The 25,292-nt window shown below is 37.7% G+C and overlaps 1 long non-coding RNA gene across 1 annotated transcript; it reads right to left on the bottom strand.

The window, feature by feature from the left end:
* Positions 1-16,615: 16,615 nt before the first annotated feature.
* On the bottom strand, positions 16,616-25,045 carry LOC115501678. The gene is made up of 3 exons (XR_003964882.1): positions 24,852-25,045; positions 23,063-23,297; positions 16,616-16,946 (listed from the first exon to the last, which is right to left on the bottom strand). It is a non-coding gene; the product is annotated as an uncharacterized LOC115501678 (long non-coding RNA).
* Positions 25,046-25,292: the final 247 nt, after the last annotated feature.

Here is a 25,292-nt window from a genome sequence, read left to right as displayed (position 1 = left end):
GGAATGTATCCAGGGTATGGTTTCTTTGACAAAGCAGATTAAAAGACTTCTTTTTAGGCTTAGAAGAAGACAGAGAAAAGAAGTAGACTGGCCTTTCATTGATTCCCAACCACTTTGTGGCTTAGAGCCTAGATTCTCATTCCACTCCAGTTTGTAAATATACAGAATATTTTAAATAATGTTCGTACCACTTTACAGGAAAATTTAAAGATTTTTTGAGATGCAGTTTTTATAAATTCCACGATCATGTGTCTTTGCATAATACCCATTATGGACTCTGCCCTACTTATGCAGCATAGAAAAGGATTGAATTTACATTATTTGACACATATCCCATATTACTATATTGTCATTTGATGAAAATCCTTAATGCTATCATGAATCACTATTGTCTCTTTTTCTCCCCCAGCTTTACTGAGGCATAATTGACATGTAACAATGTGTAAGTTTAAGATAGACAATGTGATGATTTGGTACATCAGGGAAATGTTTGCCACAATAAGGTTAACTTAACACATCCTTCACCTCACATAATTACAATATTTTTAAAAAATTTGTGATGAGAACAGTACAGGTCTACTCTCATAGCAATTCTTAAATATACACTACAGTATTGTTCATTATAGTCACCATACTGTGCATTAGACCTCTGGATCTTATTCATTTTACAACTAAGAGTCTACATCGTTTGACTAACATCTCTACATTTTCTCGACCCCAGTCCCCCAAAACCATCAATCTGTTCTCTGTTTCTAGGATTTTGATGTTTTAAGATTCCACATATAAGTGAGGTCAGACAGTGTTTCTCTTTGTCTTTCTAATTTATGTCACTAAGCATAATGCCGTCAAAGTTTATCCATGTTGTCACAAATGGCAGGGCTTCCTTCTTTATGCCTGAATCATATTTCGTTATAAAAACATACTATATCTTTGTCTATTCATGTGTTGACTGAAACTTAGGTTGTTTATAAGTCTTGGCTATTGTGAATTACGCTTCAATGAACATGGGGGTGCAGATATCTCTCTGAGATCCTAACTTCATTTCCTTTCAGAGCTGAGATTGCTGAATCATATGGTACTTCTATTTTTTTAATGTTTATTTATTTATTTTTGAGAGAGAGAGTGAGAGGGGAGAGAGAGAGAGAGAGAGAGAGAGAGAGAGAGAGAGAATCCAAAGCAGGCTCTGGAAGCCTGATGTGGGGCTCGAACTCATGAACCATGAGATCATGACCTGAACCGAAGTCAGACGCTCAACCAACTGAGCCACCCAGGTGCCCCTGGCACTTCTATTTTTCATTTTTTGAGAAATTCCATACTGTTTTCCGTAGTGACTTTGCCAATACATATTCCTTCCAATAGCGCACTAGGATTCTCTTTTCTCCACATCTTCACCAGTGCTTGTTGTCTCTTATTCTTTTTTTTTATTAATTTTTTAATTTTAATTCCAGTATAGTTAATATTATCATATTATTTTCAGGTGTGCAATATAGTGATTGAACAATTTTGTACATCATTCAGTGCTCATCATGACAAGCACACTCCTTAAACCCTTTCACCTACTTCACTCATCCTTCCTGCCACCTCCCCCTCTGGTAACCATCAATTTGTTCTCTATAATTAAGTGTCTGTCTCTTGGTTTGCTGTCTCTCTCTCTCTCTCTCTCTCTCTCTCTCTCTCTCTTATTTCTTCCTTTTCTCACTTGTTTTGTTTCTTAAATTCCACATATGAGTGAAATCCTATGGTATTTGTCTTTCTCTGACTGATTTCGCTTAGCGTAATACTCTCTAGCTCCCTCCATGTTGTTGCAAGTGGCAGGATTTCATTCTTTTTATGGCTGAATGATATTCCATTGTAAATATATACCACAATATATACCACATCTTCTTTATCAATTCATCACTTCATGGACACTTTCATAAGTTGGCTATGGTAAATAATGCTGCTATAAACATGAGGGTGCATGTATCACTTTGAATTAGTGCCTTTGTAGTCTTTGGGTAAATAGCTGGTAGTGCAATTGCTGGGTTTCTGTTTTTCACTTTTTGAGGAACCTCCATACTGTTTTCCAGAGTGACTGTACCGGTTTGCATTCCCACCAACAGTGCATGACGGTTCCTTTTTCTCCACGTCCTCGCCAATATTTGTTATCTCATTTGTGTGATGGTAAGAATCTAAAAGATGTTAGATAATATCTCATTCTGGATTTCACTGGTGATTAGTGAGGTTGAACACCTTTTCAGGCACTTGTTAGCCATGGTATGTCTTTGGAAAAAATGTCTATTCACATCCTTTGTGCATTTTTAATTGGATTTTTTTTTTGCTATTAAGTTATATGAATTCCTTATATATTTTGGATATTAACTCCTTATGAGATATATGGTTTGCAAACACACTCCTGAGGCCACAGGTTCTCACCAGGGGTGCACGACAGTGTAGGCCAGAGGGCCTACTGCAGGTGCAAAACTGGAGGAGCTAAGCTGCTCGTGAGCCCAGTGGTATAGGCCAGTGACAGGACACAAGGCCAGATCTGGGTTCACAAGCAACTTTCTGGGCCCTTGCTGTCAAAATGCACTCTGGTGGCTAAAGGGTCTTGACACAGGTATGGATGTGGCATGGAAGCCAGTGATGGGAATCAAGCCAGCAGAGTGCAGGTGCATAGGTGGAGAGGCTAGTGCTGAGCATACCAATTGTGTTGAGGGTCTGTGTGGGTGGGGGTCTAGGTTGGCATCTTGCACTCAAGCAGCTACAGAGGTTCAGGCTGGTTGCCCAGTGAGGATCATGAGCTCCAGTTGGACATGGACAAGAAGGACAAAGGAGGGAGCAGGTGGAGGGTTGGAGGGGGGCAACTCAGGTGACTGGCATCTGTGAATGTGAAAAACAGAAGGGTGAAAACTGGTGAAATCTGCAGGTCCTCAGCATCTGTGCTGGCCTTTGCTTTCTTCAGTGGTGAAAACTGCTGGGGTTTTCTGTAGAGCAGGTCACTGGGGACTGGAGTCACTTTCACTGATCGACTAGTACCAGTGGCCTCTACTCTTTTCTCTTGTTCTAGCAATGTCTACAAGTCTAGCTTTGCAGGTCTTGTGGTGGAGTGAACCAAAGCCATCCTTTGTGTATTGTCCTAAAAGGCTGGGCTGGCTGCACATTCACCACAGTGAAAGGAGCTCTTTCTAGCTGAGGTGTTACCTTTTCGTGCTGAGCAGTGCCGGTCTGGAGGATGGGATGCTGTAGGCAGAATGGGACTCTTGTTCCTTCCCTTTTTGTGTAGTTATTCTCTGATTTATTATTCCATTGTGTTGCTGAAGTTTCCTAAGTGGACTTCTGAGCTTTCCCAGAACTGTTTTTGTTTGTGGATAGCTGTCTAATTATTGGTCTTTGTGGGGACCATCCTGACTGGGGTCTTCTTCACCACAGTCTTGGTGAAATTGCCACTCAAAAATTTCAAGAATTACAATTCCAATATTTCATGATGTAATAAATTTTGCAAAGATCAGATATTTAAATTTTTTTTCAGATCTTCTATGGGCCTTGAGTGATGAACATAAGGATAATCCAGGTGAGACTGGAAACAGCATGCACATAGGTATTCTCCACCATGGCTGTGGATTAGAATTACCTCTTATCACCCCACCCCAACATAGGGGAGCTTTTACATTTATCACAGCTTAAGGCCTCCCCTAGATTAAACATGTTTGGGATGAGTCTCAGACAATAATTTGTTTTACAAATTCTCCAGTTGATTCTGTATGTACAATATTAGGTTTGAGAATCCTTGAGTTAGATCAAGGTGCATGCTGGTAATAGAGGAAGGAGTGGAAATAAGTAGAAAAATAGCCAGCATGGAGGCAGGTGCATAAGCACTGAAGTATCAGGTGAAGAAATGGAGGCCATACTATAAGGAGCATAATTATAGCATAAAAGAAGAGTCAGTGAGGTTTCAATAGAGATTGGTAAGGTTTATAAAGACCAGCATGAGGGACAGCAGATCAAGAATATTAGAGGATTTGGTTCCTAAGTTTAAGCATGGAGAACCTTGGGAATTAAATAGTCATTGACAAAATTATGAAGGAGAGTCCTATTTCACAGGTGAAGTGGAAAAGCTTCCAAATAGTAGAAAAATCTAGGGTTCTGAAGCCTGGTAGATGGCTAATTACAGTGAAATAATTTATAAGAGATAATTTTAAAAGTCAGAGATTAGAAATCAGTCCTTTAAGCGTGGAATGAAGTTTTATTTGGAGTAAAGATGCCATTGATTTTGTAGAACTTTGAATAATTTGCTACATTAAAAACTAAAGCACTGAAATCAAACTGTGAAAAGCATCTGTATGAAGCCCATAGGGTCTTAAAATAGTCAATTTTAACAGAGGCAACTTAAAAGTGGAATATATTAGTTCTTCCATACATTTCTTTAAGATTTTGGAGGTGTAGCACTTCCAAAATCTTGCCCCTCTTTCAATATATTTAGTTCTTTATTCTTCGTTTGATTCAAATGACTGGAAAAGTCAGTGGGTATTATAAAATAATAATAAGGAGAAAATGGTAGAAAAATGATTAAGATGTGAGAACAAGTTTCCTGCAAGTGAACACATGGTCTTGTGACCTGTGAAGTTAAACCCTCTGTACCAGGGATCACCACATCTCATTGTGAGCCTTTTTAACTTAAACCACACTGCATGCCATCAGTGGATTTTGAAACTGTACAAACCATAGCTGTTGATGAATAATAGCTTACCAAATGATGTTCAGCTTCTTCAGATTGATGACTTTATTCTCCAGCCAATTGTCTTACTGTTAAAACAGTAAATATATAAATTTTATAGTTTGAAAAATAGAGAAAAAAATCAAACATTAGTCTACCACCCCAAGTTACTTTGATGTTTCTAATGACTCTATTTTCTGCGATTTTGGACATCATTGAAACCATGCTCTACTAACAACGTTACTTCTTGCTATTTTCCATAGTGTTATTTTCTATCTTAGTGTTTTCATAATCAGCATTTTAATCACTATACAATATTCCGTGTTTTGGCTCACCTATTACTGGGCATTTAAGTTCTTTACCTATTAAAACATTAACTCCTGGGGTGCCCGGGTGGCTCAGTCGGTTAAGCATCCTACTCTTGATTTTGGCTTAGGTCATGATCTCACAGTTTCATGAGGTCGACTCTGCATCAGGCTGTGTACTGATGTGGAGCCTGCTTGGGATTCTCTCTCTCTCTCTCTCTCTGTCTCTCTCTTTCTCTCCCCCCTCTCTCTTTACCCCTCCCCTGCTCACACAGTCTCTGTCTCTCTCAAAATAAATATATAAACTTAAAAAAATTAAAAAAACATTAACTCCTTAAATATATTTTTAAGATAGTTTATTTGTCAAATTGGCTAATATACAGTGTGTACAGTATGCTCTTGGGTTTTGGGGTAGATTCCCGTGGTTCATCGCTTACATACAACACCCAGTGCTCAGCCCAACAAGTGCCCTGCTCAATACTTATCACCCATTTTCCCCTCTCCCCCACCCCCCATCCACCCTCAATTTGTTCTCTGTATTTAAGAGTCTCATGGTTTGCCTCTCTCCCTCTCTTGTTTGGAACTAATTTTTTCTCCTTCTCTTTCCCCATGGTCTTCTATTAAGTTTCTCAAGATCCACATATGAGTGAAAACATATATCTGCCTTACTCTGACTGACTTATTTCACTCAGCATAATACCTTCCAGTTCCATCCATGTTGCTGCAAATGGCAGAATGATTTCATTCTTTCTCATTGCCAAGTAGTGTTCCATTGTATATATAAACCACATCTTCTTTATCCATTCATCAGTTGTGGACATTTAGGCTCTTTCCATAATTTGGCTATTGTTGAAAGCGCTGCTATAAACATTGGGGTACATGTGCCCCTGTGAATCAGCACTCCTATTTACTTTGGATAAATTCCTAGTAGTGCTATTGCTGGGCCACAGGGTAGTTCTATGTTTAATTTTTTGAGGAACCTTCACACTGTTTTCCAGAGTGGCTGCACTAGTTTGCATTCCCACCAGCAGTGCAAGAGGGTTGCCTTTTCTCCACATCCTCGCCAGCATCTGTTGTTTCCTGAGTTGTTAATTTTAGCCACTCTGACCAGCACAAAAACAGATACATAGACCAATGGAATAGAACACAGAACCCAGAATTGGACTCACAAATGTATGGCCAACTAATCTTTGACAAAGCAGGAAAGAGCATCCAGTGGAAAAAAGACAGTCTCTCTAGCAAATGGTGCTGGGAGAACTGGACAGAAACACCTAGAAGAATGAAACTAGACCACTTTCTTACACCATACACAAAAATAAACTCAAAATGGATGAAAGACCTAAATGTGGGACAGGAAACCATCAAAACTCTAGAGGAGAAAGCAGGCAACAAACTCTTTGACATCAGCCACAGCAATTTCTTGCTCAACACATCTTCAAAGGCAAGGGAATTAATAGCAAAAATGAACTATTGAGACCTCATCAGGATAAAAAGCTTCTGTACTGCAAAGGAAACGATCAACAAAACTAAAAGGCAACCAATGGAATGGGAAAAGATATTTGCAAATGACATATCGGATAAAAGGTTAGTATCCAAAATCTATAAAGAACTTACCAAACTCAACACCCGAAAAACAAATAATCCAGTGAAGAAATGGGCAGAAGGCATGAATAGACACTTCTCTAAAGAAGACATCCAGATGGCCAACAGACATCTGAAAAGATGCTCAACGTCACTCCTCATCAGGGAAATACAAATCAAAACCATACTGAGATACCTCCTTAAATATTTTTAAATTTTAATCTAGTGTTTATAATCAGGTAATATGTAAACACAAATCAACAACAATTTTTAAAAGCACTATAGTGACCCTTAGCAGATTTAATACATCTTTGATGTGTATTCATTAAATATATAAATACATAAAAAATAAAAGGACTGTGGTGAAAATCATCTTCAGATCATTTTTAAAATACTACTTGCTATTAATATTTCAGGAGAGGCAGGGGGGTGGAGAGATGGAGAGAGACAAGAATGTGCACTATGACTTAAGAATCTGAAGCTCAGTTCTCATGAAAAATTCTAGACATTTGTACAGCTCCCTCTGTTTAGTATTTCTGGGAATCCCCAAGGAATGGCCTAGGTGAGTCTGCAAATCAACCAGGCTGTTGTATACTGTTGCAGAAACCCATAGCCTTTGAAACTGATGTGACCACAGCCACTGTCAATCACCTTCGGGCTAGCAGGACTAGAGGTCTGTTTTCTAGCTGACTTGGGTGATATAGGAATTTACAGTCAGTAAAACATGCTCTTGAAACTTATAGTGTCATGTCAGCTAGACAATATATTTTGAAATAAGAAGGATAATCTCTCTCCCTGTGTGTGAAGCTCAATTATTGAAAAGACCCCAAAGCCAGGTGGCTTGGGATCTGAGATGCTACAGGTGTAGTTTCCACTGTAACTACAGCAATGTGAAGAAAAATTAATTATTGTTTAAGAGCTATAGCTAAACCTGGCTCACAAAGCCAGACAGATTGCTTCAAGATAGATGTATTTTTTTTTAATTTTTTTTTAACGTTTATTTATTTTTGAGACAGAGAAAGACAGAGCATGAATGGGGGAGGGTCAGAGAGAGAGAGGGAGACACAGAATCTGAAACAGGCTCCAGGCTCTGAGCCGTCAGCACGGAGCCCGATGTGGGGCTTGAACTCACGGACCGCGAGATCGTGACCTGAGCCGAAGTCAGACGCTTAACCGACTGAGCCACCCAGGCGCCCCAAGATAGATGTATTTTTCATAAACCTTGTTAACTCTTCTAGAATGCTGCCTTGTAATTATTATTTACATTTATAATGAATGTCTCTATTTGTGGAGCCTGACGGGAGGCTCTATCCCACCACGCTGGGATCGTGACCTGAGCTGAAATCAAGAGCCAGAGACTCAACTGACTGAGCCACCCAGGCGCCCCTGTCTTTCTATTTAATAAAAATAAATAGAATGGATTGAAGATTGTAGTTTTGGTACAACACTGTTTTATGATCTTCATGAATTTCTGTAGTACTGAGAGAAATCATTTTATGTGATGGTATTTAACAATTAAGATCAATATTTGAGCTTATTTGATATACTGCATAAGCTTCCCACAGGAAATATGTTAGTCCAGATCCTCCTATAGGACTCTATATCACATGTTTACGGAATTTTCTTCACACCCTTGATGTTTTGAAAGACATTAGTAACTAACACAACTATCAAAAATAAACAACAACAAAAAGAAAAAAAAATCTAGTAGTTGTGCTTATTGAAATAAAGATGCTTAATATTCTGGACACATAGGTCTTTGTCTATTGAATTTTTAAAAATGTATTCTTTTGAAGTTTCAAGCTTGAATACATTTTGAAAAATAGATATGTAGTTTTATACACATCTTTGGCTTTGCTTACCTATCAAATTTCCCCCACATTAAATTTGATGAAAATTGTGCATAGCTTTTGTATTGCTACTGCATACTCTTTCTAGAATGTACTTAAATGCCAAAAATAATTTTATAATACAGAGTAACAGCATTATTTGAAATAATGAAAGGAAAGGCAATTTTGAACTTGTGAAGTTAGTTTTTTCATTGTTTCCTGACACCAGAAGACAAACAACGACTGATTATGCTAACAGTGCCATCATCAATCAGAATTTCTTGAATTAGCTTTAATAAGTGAATAAGAATACTCAGACTAGGCACTGTTAATACAGAAAGGACTGCCTGTAATTTTGTTTGTTTCTTAATAGGATAAATTTCCATCTTCTCCTTAACCTTCTTGGTCTCATTATTTTGTAATTATTTTTGCCCTAAAATTATAATTGTTAAAGATAAAATTCAATATATTTTTGTCTTAAAAAATCACAATTTTCAAATTAATAGAGGAAAATTAATGCCATCCAATTGAAAATAAAATAATATCTGTTTACTGTAGACACCCACTGGCTTAGGAAATAAACACAGCATTCATAAGGAACTTAAAACAGTTCAAAAGCTTGCAGAGGAGAATTTATGAATTTAGGATCAATGTAATAAATGCTACATTATACTATGAATATTGTGTTACAGAAGTGTAAATGTGGACTCATTTTTTAAACTGGTAGTACAAAATGGAACTTTGCAAGAAAAAAAATAATGTGAGGTGGAAAACATGAGCAATCCTTTTGGAAGAAGAAATCTATAATAAGGATAATTCCAGAAGGGAACAAAAACAATAAAAGAAATGGAAACCTGAGAACATATACAATTTGCAAAATGTGAATTAACTGGAATGATGAGGTTTTAACAGGTAAGGAGACAGTTGACTTAAATAGCAGGACCAAAAAGACAAAAGTGGGGCATTTTATAGACCTTATATACATACTAAGATGTTTGGACATTATTGCATCATGAAGTTATTCTGTGGTGAATCACCAAATATTTTTGGAAATAGGGTGTGCTTTAGAAATACAGCCGTCATTGCCAGGTAGAAGGATTGGAGGATTTATACACTCACCGCTTTGAAAATAGTATCTACACTGAGGTGCTAAAGACTTGTACAGTTTGGGGTAATGCTATCTGCTAAAATAAACACACCCTCTAATTTCAAAGGTTTAACAGTAAAGTGTATTTCCTTTTTACTCATACTTCAATGCACCTAGGTCAAAAAGTAGACTTCTATATCATTATTCAAAGATTTTTTTTGTAGCTATGTTCATTAAGAATATTGGCTTATAATTTTCTTTCTTGTTCTGTTCTTGTCTGACTTCGATGTCAGGATAACGCCCGTCTCATAAAATGAGTTTGAAAGTATTTCCTATTCTTCTATATTTTGGAAGAGATTGAGAAAGCTTGTCATCTTCTTTAAGTGTTTGGTAAAATTCACCAGTGAAACCACCTGGTCCCTGGATTTTCTTTCCTGTGAGATTTGGATTACTGATTCAATCTCTACTCAGTATTTGTTAAGATTTTTTATTTCTTCATGATTCAGTCTTGGTAGATTGTATGTTTCTAGGAAGTCCACCTTGGACTCTTTCCCACTGGAGAAATTGTGGTCCCAGGGGGTTCTCTGGGTGTGGTGACACATGACTGGGTGTGGTGCTGTGCTGGCCCACGGGGAGAAGCAATGTATTCAAAGTGAAACTGTGTTTGTTCTTACAATGCGATTCCTCTCCATCTCTGGTCAAGGAGGTGTTTCCACCTCCCCTCTGACTTCTGGAATTTTCACAACGTTGTTTATCTATAGGTAGCTATTAGTTGTGCTTCTTGTGAGGTGGATGGATGTTGAGAATAACCTAATGCACCATCTTGATGATGTCACTTCCCACTCTGCTTATGATAAAATCAGTACACTGCAACAAAGTCACATGAATTTTTCTAATAATTTAAGACATTTGATTTCATTAATTTGAGAAGCTGATGATAAAGACAGAAAAGTCTCCTTACAAATTGGAGAAATCAGAAAATGCTCTTTCACCAGAAGAACTTTTCCCACCTATACTGGGAATAAGAAAATAGATGTGTGTGTGTGTGTGTGTGTGTGTGTGTGTGTGTGTGTGTTTTGAGAGAGAGAGAGAGAGAGATGGAGGGAGTGGAGCAGAGGGAGGGAGAGAGAGAGAGAGAAAGAATCTTAAGCTGACTCCATGCTCAGCGTGGAGCCTGATGGGGGCTCAATCCCACATCTCTAGGATCATGACCTGAGCCAAAATCAAAAGTTGGAAACTCAACTTACTGAGTTGAGTAACCCAGGCGCCCCAGAAAGTAGATGATTTTAGAACCAGATAAAGGAATGACATTTTTCAAGGAAAAAAAGATTTGCTTGAAGAAAATATTGGAAACATTCTTATTTATAGAAAAGAAAGAGAAGTAAAATTATTAAGAAGGGATAAACCAGGACTTACACACACACACACACACACACACACACACCCTGCGTGCACGCGCACGCACAAGACTGGTCAGTACCGCTAAATGAAGAGAGGTCAAGTAGATTTACTACTAAAGATATGACATAGGATTTGGTAATTAGTAAATAATTGTTGACAATTGAAACAAAATATTTACGAGGACAGTGTTCTTAGAAATCATATTATGGTGGGTTGATGATGTAGTAGGAGGTGAGAAAATAAAGGTGGTGATATCAATTATCAATATAACTGGTTTCCTTTCTGCCTGCACAATGCTTCTCCTACTGCTACTATGCACCTGAGTTCATACTGCTGTCTGCAACTCTACTCCATTACCATAGGGGTCTTTATAGCCTCTTCTTGTATCTAATCTGTAATCTCTCACACCCACATTGAGATACACAGCTCCCACCACCTATCATCCATTCACTGAATCATTCATTCGCAATATAGGTGTATAGCAGTATCAAAACTTTTAACATGTGCTCCTTTGGGAAACAATTTCATCACTAGAACATAGTGTTTATGTAGTTTCTTTTGCTTTTAGTCTTTCAGACTCCACTGGTTGCTCAAGTAACTTAAGTCAGGGCTTTTCCCTCTATCCTTTCTGTGAGATTATCTAATGCATTTGTAATACTGTTACATTGTTTTCTCATGGTCTGCATTCCATCCTGGAATTACCCTAAACTTGTGTGTGTGTTTGTGTGTGTGTGTGTATGTGTGTGTGTGTGTGTGTGTGTGTGTTGATTTCATACACTAAATTTCACTCATTGTGCTGGAAAGTTCCATGAGTTTTAAAAATTCCATTATTGATAACCATTAGTGTGTCCGTAGAATAGATTGTGTGCTAAGAGTGAGAGGTAAATAGATTAGAGATAGGATTTGAGATGTGAAGGTGGTTTTCACAGTTTGGAATAGTCCCTATTGGATAAGGAAGGGGGATTAACAAAGGAAGCTCAAAAAACAAGCACCTGCTGAGTTGCTTCAGGGCTTATGTAAATCTGTAATCATAATGAGTATAATTACAGAGAGGGTGTGGTTTTCCATCCATGACTAGGAGAAAGAAAGAAGGTCAGATGGCTCAACAGCACTGCCAACTAGGGGTCGGCAGTAGAAGGTAAGGAGAGTAAATATATGTAGAGAAGTGGGGAGGTCACTAAGATGATTAACCATGAGATCAGTCCAGGATGGCCTGGGAGGGAATAGCCAGTCTATTATATTCTAATAGACTAAGATGAGCTCAAGTGATTGGAGGTCAGAGATGAGATTAAGAGCAGGTCTGGCTGAGTGGTAGAGTTGAAAGTGTAAGAAACTGGTTGGATAAAGGCTAATTTCAGGAGTCAGGTATCAAGAAGGAAAAAATCATATGCTTACATAATTCCGAGAAAAATAGAACATCCTAGCCTTTGTAACAATTGCATTTGGAGAACACAGACTTGATTTATCATTCATTTTATTCTCATTGCAACAAAACTGTTAAGCCGAAAAGCTGTAAATCAACATCCCGAGTAGATTCGTTAGTGGCTGTGCAATTAATTAAAGCTAACTCAAATTATAAAGATTATCAGAGGTTAAAACTCATATTTAAACCCAGGCACTTAATTGAGGCATAGCTTATGGTCATGTATAAATCCTTCTGGGCTTTAATTTTTTTTTTTTTAATGTTTATTCATTTTTTTGAGAGACAGACTGAGAGTACGGTCAGGGGAGGGGCAGAGAGGGAAGGAGACACAGAGTCTGAAGCAGGCTCCAGGCTCTGAGCTGTCAGCACAGAGCCTGATGCGGAGCTCGAACTCGTGAACTGTGAGGTCATGACCTGAGCCGAAGTTGGCCGCTTAATTGACTGAGCCACCCAGGCGCCCCTAAATCCTTCTGGGCTTTAAATTTAGACAGACCCATCAGTATACCAGTCTCATTGACATGCTTATGTGTTTCAAATCTCAAGTCTCACAGGGTATTCCCTCTGATTCCTTGAATTATCCTGAGGAGTGTTAAGAAGGTTACAAAGAAAACATACTGGGGGCGCCTGGGTGGCTCAGTCGGTTAAGTGTCCGACTTCAGCTCAGGTCATGATCTCGCAGTCCGTGAGTTCGAGCCCCGCGTTGGGCTCTGTGCTGACCTCTCAGAGCCTGGAGCCTGTTTCGGATTCTGTGTCTCCCTCTCTCTCTGACGCTCCCCCATTCATGCTCTGTCTCTCTCTCTCTCTCAAAAATAAATAAACGTTAAAAAAAATTAAAAAAAAAACAAAGAAACATACTAAATATGAGCAAAAGGAAATAAATTAGCTAGATATTTTCTAAACTTAAGATAATTGGATTATTAGTTCTTGAAGATAAAAACATATATGCATAACTTCTTCCTAGAATCTCAAATTGAAAAACAAAAGAAGCCACTGAAAATGAACCTCTTCCAAAACTCTGATTTATCAAATGTCCTACTGGGCTCCTTAAAAAATGTGTAAAATCACTATTTGTGGTTATAGTTGCAGTTATGTCTTAATATACATGAAATACTATTTATTTATTCCTATTAATTTAAGCACTTTGAATCAGTTACTCTTCTTTTTAAGAGAATACCTTCTTTGGCTTAAAATTATACTCTGCTGACATTTATTTTTAGATGATGATAATAAAAATGAGTCAGTAATAATTAAAAATAATGGTTATTTGGTTATATGTAAAACCGAGACACTGTAGACATTAATACATTCCAGTAGACATTACATTTTAAATAGCATTTTTATAGGGTTTGCTTGCCCTGTAAAGATTTTTGTTCATTGTAATTCTTATCTTTGAAATCATCAAGGAGATATGAAATCTTAACAATGCCCTCATCATGCACTCTGAAGCTATTGGCAGAGGTATCTTCAAATACAGTTTCATAGAGTCAAAGGTTTTCCACTTAGATGATGGTTTCATAAACCACACCCAGTCTAAATATGGACTTTGCTTACTTGTCCTGTGTTTTCAGATTCTAGATTAATTTGTAAATATAGTGATCATGCTCACTGACAGGATTACAAGTTATCCTAAAGTGTTTACCATCTGAAACCCATTAGTTGTGTTTCATGCAAGTGTGTTGCAATGGCAATGGTATTAGAGCCCAAATAATCAATTTGTGTTGCTGGTTTTAAGAGAGGAAGATTCTGTTTCTACTATTTTTCACAGTTTAAACAAGAATGGATGATTTTCTGTTATGATGTATGTCACTGAACTCAAGGCATATGGTTCTAGACCAGCATTTTCACGGAAGGGAAAACATGTTGACGTAGAACTTGGAACAGCTACAATGAGTAGCACAAGAGACAAGTTAAAAGGCCATGCAGTAATGTCACCTGTCAGGGGAGGCTCTTTCTTGATGTTTTAGTTAAGCTCTTTAACTTCCATTATTAGTTGAAAATTCTGCAGAACTTTCCCCTAATTTTATTTTACTTTTTTAATTTCAAGTTTTTATTTAAATTCTAGTTAGCATAGGGGCGCCTGGGTGGCTTGGTCGGTTAAGCATCCGACTTCGGCTCAGGTCATGATCTCACAGTCTGTGAGTTCGAGCCCCGCGTCGGGCTCTGTGCTGACAGCTCAGAGCCTGGAGCCTGTTTCAGATTCTGTGTCTCCCTCTCTCTCTGACCCTCCCCCGTTCATGCTCTGTCTCTCTCTGTCTCAAAAATAAATAAACGTTAAAAAAAATTAAAAAAAAATTCTAGTTAGCATATATGATAAAATTGGTTTCAGGTGTAGAATTTAGTGATTCATCACTTACATATAACACCCAGGACTCATCAGAACAAGTTTCCCTAATTTTAAAATAAAGGATTGTCTTGTAAGATACACTTGGTTTAAAAGACATATAATTTAAGCAAATTTGAACAGCAAGTTCCATAAAAGAATCTCAGGCTTAGAGAGTGGGATTCAAGGTTACAGCCATCAACAAAACAGGTGTTTAGGCATATAGCCAACGTTGTTTACAGATCTGTTATTAGACTTGGGGACTTAGAAAGTCATTTGAATGACTGAAGAAAGCTGTAAACAGATTGTTTAAACCTTGAAAACTATAGATGTGGGAGAAACCAGTGGATTCAGGCTACAACTTTAGTGGACCATTGATGTTTTCCAAGTCTGAGGATTCAATTTAGTGGCTCAGTTTTGTGTAGCTAAGAAACGTTGGTCCAAAAAATGAGAGCAATGATAAAATAACCGTTCAGTTAATGATTGCCATTTATTGTGTATATAGAATACTTTAAAATAGAAAAATCATATTGTTTCCATCAGGAATTAAAACTCATTTCTTACTGGCATTCTCAACAGTTAGCTCTCAACTTTCTGGAATGAAAATTTCTTGAAACTAAATTTCATGAGTTTTCTTAGTGCTCAGCTCTAGGATAGTCATGCAGATCAGAAGAAAACAGGATTGAGTTCAAAATCTGGGCTCAATGGGTTTGAAAATGGAAGGCAAAGAAGGGTACTAGGCAATGAGTTATAAGCCAGAGACTCTGTTTTATTTAAATTAGGTTCCCTAGAATATTTTTGAGCCCAGACTAGCGCCTCACCAGTCTTCAAACCCATTTAGCCCTTTGATGAAATCTATGTGTACACCTGTCATACAATGAAAGTGACTGCTCAGAACACTCTCCTTTTTCCCTCACTTTTAAAACAAGAAAATTGAAACCTATCACGCGTATGTCATAAGATTGACATGGGAAACAAAAAAAAATGCAAAATCTCAAATATTTCTGCACCTGCTTTGTGTAATGCAATTTGCCAAATATTCTGGGATGTTCAAAGCTGGACAAAACACAAGTATTTTTCTCAAAAAGCCTTAGATATTGGATGGGCAGGAGAAATGGATATATGAATAAATATAACTTAAGGTAGAAAATGATATGTGCTACAAAAGGTAGAAGTAAATTAGTATCATATTCCTCAGATAAAAATGTTATCCTTTTATAGAGTGTGAACAGAGTTTTCATATGTGAAGTTTTCTATGACCTTCAAATAACTATTATCTGGATATAAGGTGATTCAGAAGAAAATATACTGGGGAGCAAGTAATGAGAGCAACTGCTTTGTTTAACTGGACAGATCATGATTCAAGTATCCCTTCTCAATTTTACTAGTTGTGTAATCCCACATCAATTATTTTCCCTTCTCATTGGCAAAATGGAAATATAATAGCATCTTTAATTACATTTGTTTTGAAGAAAATGAGAAAATGCATATAAAGTTCCTGGTACTACTACTACTACTTATTATTATTATTATTTTCTTTTCTTTAATTATATGGTTTGGCAAGTGTTATAGTTTCATCAATGTTTGAGTACTTACCTTGATGAAATATAGAATAACTAGTGTTGTTTTTCTTTTTATCTCAATTGGCATACCCCTATCTAATGTGGAAGTTAGAGCAGTAAGTTTGATATTGTTGTCAAAGTATGTGACATTTCAACTCCAACAAGGATGATTGATGATAACTAATACATATGAGTAGCACTGTATATCACAGTGTATTTTACATGTATTGTCTGAATTAATCTTTATAATAACTAACAGGTAAATACCAATGTATCCCCATTTTACAGATGAGGATAAGAAAGTGAATTCATGCTTCTGGATCCACTGAATGAATAATAGTTTTAAAAACAAGAAGTATAAAATTTACCTTGTCTTATGACACAGAAAGAAATTGTTAGGAAGATACAGAATTAGTAGGTATCATGTAGATTTATTACTCCCACCATTTAAAAGAGTATTACATCAGATATGTGCTGTTATTTCTATACACAAAACACTGTTTCTAGAACTGTTCCTAGCAGTAGAGAGGACGCAACAATTAAGTTTGCCTCAATCCAGTTATGAAGTCATATATTTACATGAGTTACTATACATAATCCATAATAGAGATATAGGCAAAGTACTAAGTGACAGAAAGTAAGGGAAATCTGACTTCTACTCAGTGTTCATCATGGAGGTCTGAATGAAGAAGGATCATATTTAAGCCGGGCCTTGGATAACTGGAACTTTGTGAAGAAGATCCTATACCGAGGGAATAAAAGAAACAAAAGTATGAAATATTAATGAAATGGTTACTATACGGCTATACTTGCAAATAGGAAAGATGGTGGAGACTTTTGGAGACCTTGCTAAATCTGAGACTGTTCTACAGGCAATTGTGATAGAAGAAAAGGACATTTCTGCCTCTGGATGACTGTGACACCCTAAATATAAGTTTTCTTTATATTACATAGTGGTGACTCTGGTGGAGTTATGAATGACAGGAGAAGAAAAGATTGTGAGAAACATTTCAGGCACTATTTCACAAATTAACATGAGAGGGGATGAGCTACTGGTCTGGGAAAATGGCTAGGGAATTAAAAACATGTGATGGAGTCAACAGAACTCGATAGAACTAAATTTAGGGAGGGATGGAGCATTCGATTCTACAGTGACACTGGCAATTTTAAAACCATATAGTTTGGAGGAAAATGGTGAAATAAGGAATGTATGATGAGGTATGAGTTGGATAAAATTGGGTGAGGATAATAATGATGACAAGGTAATATTTATTCTATTAAAAATATATGTCTGTAAATTATTATATAAAGCATTAAAAATTTTTACAAATAAAGTATTATGTAAAGCATACTTATGCATTTTTATCTGTATAAATCAGGAAAGATAAATGCAAGAAATTGTAAAATAAGGTAGATGGTCTTGAATGAGATAGGAAGTATTCTAAGATCAAGAAAGAGTGATCAGCGTTAGTGGGCATATAAAACCAGATAAAAAATTGTCTAACACCATATTGATAAGCAATAAATTAGCTAGAAGTTGTAACTGGACCCTGCTTACTGAGAAATAATACTCTTAATTATGAGATGCGAGGCATAGTAAAATAAATGGTAAACTGCTGTGAGACATTTAATAACAAGGACTTGATGAAAATAGAAGGCAAAAAAGGGTACTAGGCAATGAGTTTTAAGCCAAAGACTCTGTTTCATTTAAATTAGGCTCCCTAGAATATTTTTGAGTTCAGGCTAGTGACTCACCTGGTAATGGAATGACTTGGAATATAAGGGTCAAGGTGGAGTAAAATAAAAGCAGCTCCTGACTCTTATTTTCCAACTATTGTTAAGAATATGGCTGGCTGCATATGAGGTGAGGCAACTACTAGAAAATAACCAGTCCAGAATTAATCATGAATAATGTAAATAATATGCTAATGACAGGTGCCTGGCGCAGGTTTTTTTTTTTGTGCATTAAAGTCATCATCTTATGTAGTCATTACAAAAACCTTAGAAGGTAAGTATAGATCAATGTACTAATGGAACAGCCATGCAATTACACTCATCACATCCTCAGCCAATACAGGAGAACATAAAATTCAGAAAATAAAAATGTGAAAATGAAAGTCTGAGACTTTACAATTCTTGACGTAGAGCTTATATATGGAGTCATAATGTTAACCACAGAGATAACAGTGAGAAGAAAATAGGCCTGGAGGCAGAGCTTTGAGACATCTTTAATTTTTCTGAAGCTTTTGGGAAACATTGCAGGCAACAATTAGATTTTTACCCTTAAATGTAAGTGTTCTGTGGGGATGACAAGTTCAGAGTTGTTCATCCACCATTGACAAAAAATTTGAATTATATAAACATTAACTTTATCGTTCTGCAGTTCTTTTCTTTGATGTTTTTTTTTTTTTGAGAGAGAAAGAGAACAAGTGAGGGAGGGGAGACAGAGAACACAAAGCAGGTTCCACTAGGTCAGTGCAGAGCCTGACATGGGGCTCGACCTGACAAACCATGAGATCATGACCTGAGCCAAAATCAAGAGTCACTTAACTGACTGAACCACCCTCACGCCCCTCATTCTGAAGTTCTTGATGAGATGTTATGACCATGCCAACTTCAGCAACTTTCTTGACAACTTCATGCATGACATCAAGTTTGGTTAGATAATGTGGTCATCTGAAGGGGAAGCAAGAGACTAAGAAAGCTGCAGAAAGGTTCAAGGAGAACTGGAGGGGACGAGCATCTCAAAGCCAGGGAAGAGCGTTTAAAGAAGGAAGTAATAACATGTTTCAAATGTTACAAAGTGGCCAAAAAGACTGAGAATTGAGATGAGATTTTTTTGGACCTCAAAGAGTAACTTCTACAGAGCAGTGGTGGATGAAGCCAACAAACAATGGATGGAAGACGGAATGACCTAGAGAATCATCAGGAACTACAGACAATGTGTGCCTACCTGTGGCTTTTTATAAACTTTTTATAAAACTTCTTAAGAGGACTGAATCTTATCTATCCTTAAATAGGAAGAACAGAGACATTGCTCACAGATCTAGAGTTCCTAAGATCAAGACAGGAAAGAAAAAAAAAAAAAAAAAGACCAGGGAACTGTAACTCTCTCATCTGCATCTAATGCTTTGGCAAATGTGTCTGACATCTGGCTCAATGTAAGAGTTGGCATCATTCTCTTTGACTAGGAGGAAAAGTTGAAGAAATGATTACTAAGGAGTCCTCCATCGCTTTGCATACTCAAAATATCTTCTCTATCATCATTTACCACCCTAAAAGGGAATGCTTATCTATTTACTTAACATTTGTGTCTTCTTCACGGGTGCTGCTAAAGGAAAAGGAAGTTAAAGACAACAGAAACACAAAATGTTAACACTCCACAAAATAGAAGAATATTTAGAAGGGCTAGGAAGAGTTTTCTAAGTTCAGGAAAGGTTACAATATTCTACAGTTGTACCACAGCTAGGCAAGCATTAACATCCCCACTGTTACCATATAATTAAATACAAGATGACTAGGGGACAGTCTGAGGTGAGCGGGCATATATTCCACTTGGCTGACTTTCCAGCTGAGCAAATGTTTCTCTTGGATTGAACACAGACCTTCATTTATTTTCATTGTGAATCATTTTCCTGGAAGTCACTGTTGCATAAATGGTGCTTCCCTGACTCCTGATTAACTGAGACAACCAGAATCAGTAAGTGTGCAAAGAGCTCAACAGTCAAGTTTCTTTTCCAAGATATTTCTTTATCAATTTTCTCATTCTGGACTGTGAAATGGTCTTTCTGTGAGGATCTCCAGGCAGTAGTCATGGAATTAATCCTGATAATGCTTGAGGACTGTGTTCATTGCTCACATAACTATACTCTAGACCTCCCTAGAATGTGGTGGGAAGCCGTCATCCACCCTGAGATCTGACAGCTTGTGTTTTCCCTCCACTCTTCCCACCCAATGGCAGAACCTGGACAGATGCCAAAGAACTTCTAGAGATATGTAGAAAACAATTTAAAAACAGCTACAAAAACTTGGGGACCAGATGGAGATATTTGTATGACCAAAAAAAAGTATTTTATTATGAAAGTTTCAATTAAAATACCATTTCCTGTAAAAAATATGGGGGGAAAACAAAACAAAAAATCTAAAATGTTGACTGCTCACCTCTGAGATATATTATTCAGGGCAACTGCTATTTTTCCCTTTTTGTAAGCATTGGTAACATCTAGAATTTCCAGAGCTATCAAGAATTTGACTATAATTTTTTAAAGCATCTTAAAAACCAACTTTACATAGGAAGTTATAAACATAAGCAGATTAACATAATCACGGATTATCACTGGATGATCATTTGGATCATGGAATATTGGGTCTGAAAGAAGCAATCTTATTATGGCACAGATGAGAAAAAAATGAGTGAAGGGAAAATGACTTGTCCTTTGACAAATATTCACATTACTCAAGGTAAGTGTGTACCTCTTACCTTAAAGGTAAGAAATCATCTTACCTCATCTTAGAAATATCTCTAGGTAAGAAATCATCTTACCTCATCTTAGAAATATCTCTATTCTGACTGAGTTCAAGCCTGAGTTACACTGTAAGAGCCAAATACTGACCTAGAATCAGTCCATGACCTAAGAATCACTTAAATATTTACCAGTGTCTGACACATAATTGGTGGCCCATGCCTATCATATAGTCGGTGCTGGATAGTTGAATGAATGATAATAAAACTTGTTCAAAGACAGGCTTATTATAGTATGGTATGGTATGATATAGTATGGTATAGTATTACTATTATTATATATTATAGTATATATTATTATAGTATATTGTATAGTATTACATTATATTATAGTAAACTGGTGAGGAGGGACATCAGTTTGGAAACTGAGGACCATGTGCTTTCTTTTCTCTGCTGCCTGGGATAAATTATGTTAGCTCAAAATGGTAAAAATTAAAAAAAAAACAATAACAAATAAAGGAAAAATAATCACCAGTCGTAAATAAAAGAGACTGCTACCCAGTTAGTAATTATGTCAAACAAATAAAGCTGTCCAGTTGTGCTCTAGCTTCATTTGACCTATTTAGAAAAAAAAATTAAAGAAAAAAAAAGAAGCAGAATGAAGGAATATATTATCCTAACAGAGACAGTTCTAGCTCTGAATCTACATCTAATTCTGTTTTTTACCAAGTATCCAACATAAATTCTCCCTCTCAGCATATTGGAGGGTGAAAACACATGCTAATACCAATAAATTGGATATGTTTGGGAAATTTATGTGTGCATTATATAAAAAAATATTTGCATATAGCCCCAGATGGAGGAGTCAACAGAGCATGAACCTTGGTTGCCAGGATAACAATGTACACATTACACTGGGAGATGAAATTTGTGTGTGAGACAATTCAATGGCTGATTACAAGAGTGACACATTCTGGGATGATGTGCCTTTAAATTCAGCAGTAAACATGGATATGGGACTCCTGCTGTTTGCCAGCACACGTTTCCACATGTCTGGCTTATTCCCAAGCACAGCTTCCTAGAGCATTCAAGGTGTGTTTTATTTACTGATTATCCATCAGCTATAAAAGAATAAAATCCCCACAAGTTATTTATAGAGTATAGTTTTAAGCACCCTGTGGTCTGTGTGGCATGAATGATAATGGCAGGAGCAAAGTGGAAAAATTGTTAAGAACCAGCAGGCTACGTAAAGGTGCTAAATACGTGCTAGGTTCTAGCTACGTAACCTTGGCAATTGATTGATTGATTGATTGATTGATTTCACAGCAGTTACATAAGTTTTTTAAACTGTAAAGTAGACATGAAAATACTATTTATTTCATAAACATCTGTGAGGATTTAGTAAGATATGTACACAAAGAAATCACTATAACATCTAGCAAACGGTCAAGTGTGCAATAATTGTTATTTTCAATCCTTTTCTAAGAACTGACATTTTAAGATCTGAGATGTGTCTTAAACTGGGTCTGCATTTTCAAAATGTGATATTAAGTGTTCCCTTGATAGTGAATGTCACTGGCATTTAAAATAGGAGAGACGGGGCAGATCATTTGTGATGAAACTGATTGTCCAGAAGGTTGAGTGGGACTCATGACATAAATCATGAGCATGCACGGTCTATAGGAGCAGCATGGCCAAAAGTCAGTTGAAAGAGTCTGAGACTTTTCAGAAACATTTCTGAAGAAAAGATCCCGAGGAAAGGATTTGGGCCCAGTTTTAAAACCATGGGGTCAGAAAATGCTTTTTTTGTTTGTTTTTCTTCCCTGAATGTAGCTTAGGTCTTTCATTTAATGTTGTCCTTGGCCCAGCCCCCACCCATTCAATCACATTGATCCCCTCGGTAAAATGAATACTAGAAGTCAAAAGGGAAGGGGCCACACTATATAAAACTCTGCAAAATTCCTAAACACAAACCGCACTGCTTATGCACCTCCTCTCTGTAAATAGAGCCATTATAAAAGGGAGAGAGACATAGTCCTGTCCTTTTGCCACTGATTCTATGCGTCCCTGATATCTGAAAGGCATCCACATATTAGCAGTATGGCCACTCCCCTAGGAAGTGATGGGAGACCATGGTACCTGCAGGGCAGAGGTGGATGGGAATGGGAGAGGTAATAGCAATGCCCAGTAGGAGTGCTGAGAGTACGAGGCACAGAGTGAGCCTTCGATAAACATTTGTTTAATGGCTTCATGTTCCCTGTACTGGGTTGAATTGTCACCCCAAAAGATACGTTTAAGTCCTAAGCCGTGGTAACCGTGAATGTGATCTTACTTAGAAACAGGGTCTTTGCCAAAGCAATGAAGTTAAAGTGAGGTCATACTGGGGTTGGGTGTACCTTAATCCAATGAGATGTCTTTATTAGAAGGAGGAGATCTATACGCAAACATCCATAAAAGAAAAATGACGCATGACTATAGAGGCAGAAACTGGAGCGATGCATCTACAAGCCAGGGGCTGCCAAGGATTGACAGCATCCACCCGAAGGTAGGCGTAGCTGGCATGGAAGGATTCTCTGTAGAGCCTTTGGAGAGAGCCGAGGGCTGCCAACACCTTCGTTTCAGACTTCAAGCCTACAGTGCAGAAGAGAATACATTTCTGTTTTTTCAAAGCACTTGGTTTGCCGTACTTTGTTGCAGCCACCCCAGGAAATTAACGCAATCCCCAAAGAAAAGGTATCGTCCAAATACCTAGCGAAGTCTATGGGGCTTAGTGAGGAGTTCAGACACCTACTAGGTGGATCTATAGTGCCTGGTAAAATGGCAATAAGAGAGCAGTGCTTAGCAGAATCTATAAAGTCTCTCTGCTATTGCTGGGTGAGGGTTGGTCACACTGTTTAAAATGCACTTGCAAAGATAACCTTCGAGGGGCTGCCGGTAGATTTTGAATAAAAAGGGCAACAGAGGGGACATTGTAGGGACCTAGAGTTGATGAGCAGGTAAAGACAAAATCCATCTCCCCACGGCCTCAGTCTCAGCTCCAAGATGGGGAGGGCCTGGGGAAAAGTAGGCCACAACAATATGGAACAGTTTCTACCTGATTATGTGAAGAACTACATCCGGCTGTCTTTTACTGCATTTGGATCTCTTCGAGTTGTAAATGTTTTAGGGTCACTTATTACCCAGAAATGTGCTTTTTGCTAGAATGATTATGCCAACCGTTGCACTTAAAAGGCTCTTGATCACTGAACACAGTGAAAAGTAATTCGGAAATGCTGACTCTAGAGAAATGTTTTGATAACAGAAGCTGCCGAGTTGAGCCAGAATGAAAGCATTTCTTAACCTCAAATTGAAAATATTTTAAAAAGCATGGTAAAAAACAGTAATAACAAGCCTTAAAAAGCCGATGATAAACCTACACCAGAAGTAACAATTAAATGAATTTTGACTAAACAAGATCCATAAAGCACCTATCACAAGGCCCGGGTCCATTATAGGTAATAGAATGGTTGATAGGCATAGGAGTATGACAAATGTTAATGGTGAATTGCAGGTATATTTTTTTCTTCTTAAAATTGTCTTTCTATGATTGAGTGATTTGTAGTAGATACTTAGTCAGCTAAGGCCGAAAGCATTACAAAGATGTCAAGATAGCCTTGGTAGGTGGTTAGAAAGGTTCCATAGGAAGGGGTTGAAATGCAAACAGCTACTGTACCCACTCTATACATTCCAGTGCTTTTCTTGGGGGAGGGGCAGATATACTGGTCGGAAGAGAGCTGTGGGTTCAACAATAACAAGTTTTAGAGTATATTAAAACTAACATTAGAATTGCATTGCTTCCACAAACCAGGGCCAGCTCTCTGTCTGTTACTAATGTTGATTTAACCAAATGTATGCCACTAGAAACCCACTGGCATACAGAAGTTAGTAATGTGGGGCTGTAAATTAGAGCTGTATACTGTAGTTATGGAGGTCTGCCTTTGATCAGTACACGTGCGGTTTTTCAGGTCAGATGGTAGAGCAGGCATTTAGTTGGTGTCATGGAGTCCTTCAAACGATGAACATTAGGGTCCTCAGTGGTTTACAGAGCACGTGGCAAGGGGAGACTCTGGGTATCTAACGTGTAGAGAGACAAACAGGCACACGTTCAGTTTTGAAAAGATTCAGAAGAAGGTAGTATCTACTTACCTAAATGTCCAGAAAAGTGTTTCTTTCTGTCCCTAGAGAAGATTGAGAAGCACGAAGGATCCCAATTCTGTTGCTGTAACAGAATGCCGTAGACTGAATGGCTTCAACACCAACTTGTTTTCTCACAGATCTGAAGGCTGGCAGTCTGAGATCAAAGTGCTAGCTGAATCTAATTTAGTTCCCGGTGAGAGCACTCTTCCTGGGTTCATATATAAATGAGGAGAGAGAGAGAGAGAGAGAGAGAGAGAGAGAGAGAAGGCGGGAGAGAGAGAGAGACAGAGAGAGGCTGATTTTAAGGAATTAGCTCATGTAGTTATGGAGGCTAGCAAGCCCAAAATCTACTAGGCAGGCCTGCAGGTAGCCTGAAGATTCAGGGAAGAGCTCCTGGTATAGCTAGGATCGTAAGGCAGTTTGGAGGCAGAATTCTCTCTTCCTTGGGGG

This window comes from Lynx canadensis, chromosome E1 (genome assembly GCF_007474595.2).
Source record: "Lynx canadensis isolate LIC74 chromosome E1, mLynCan4.pri.v2, whole genome shotgun sequence".
NCBI classification, from domain to species: Eukaryota; Metazoa; Chordata; class Mammalia; order Carnivora; family Felidae; genus Lynx; species Lynx canadensis.
Note: the sequence above shows the minus strand (reverse complement) of the source record. Positions and strands in the feature narration are given on the sequence as shown.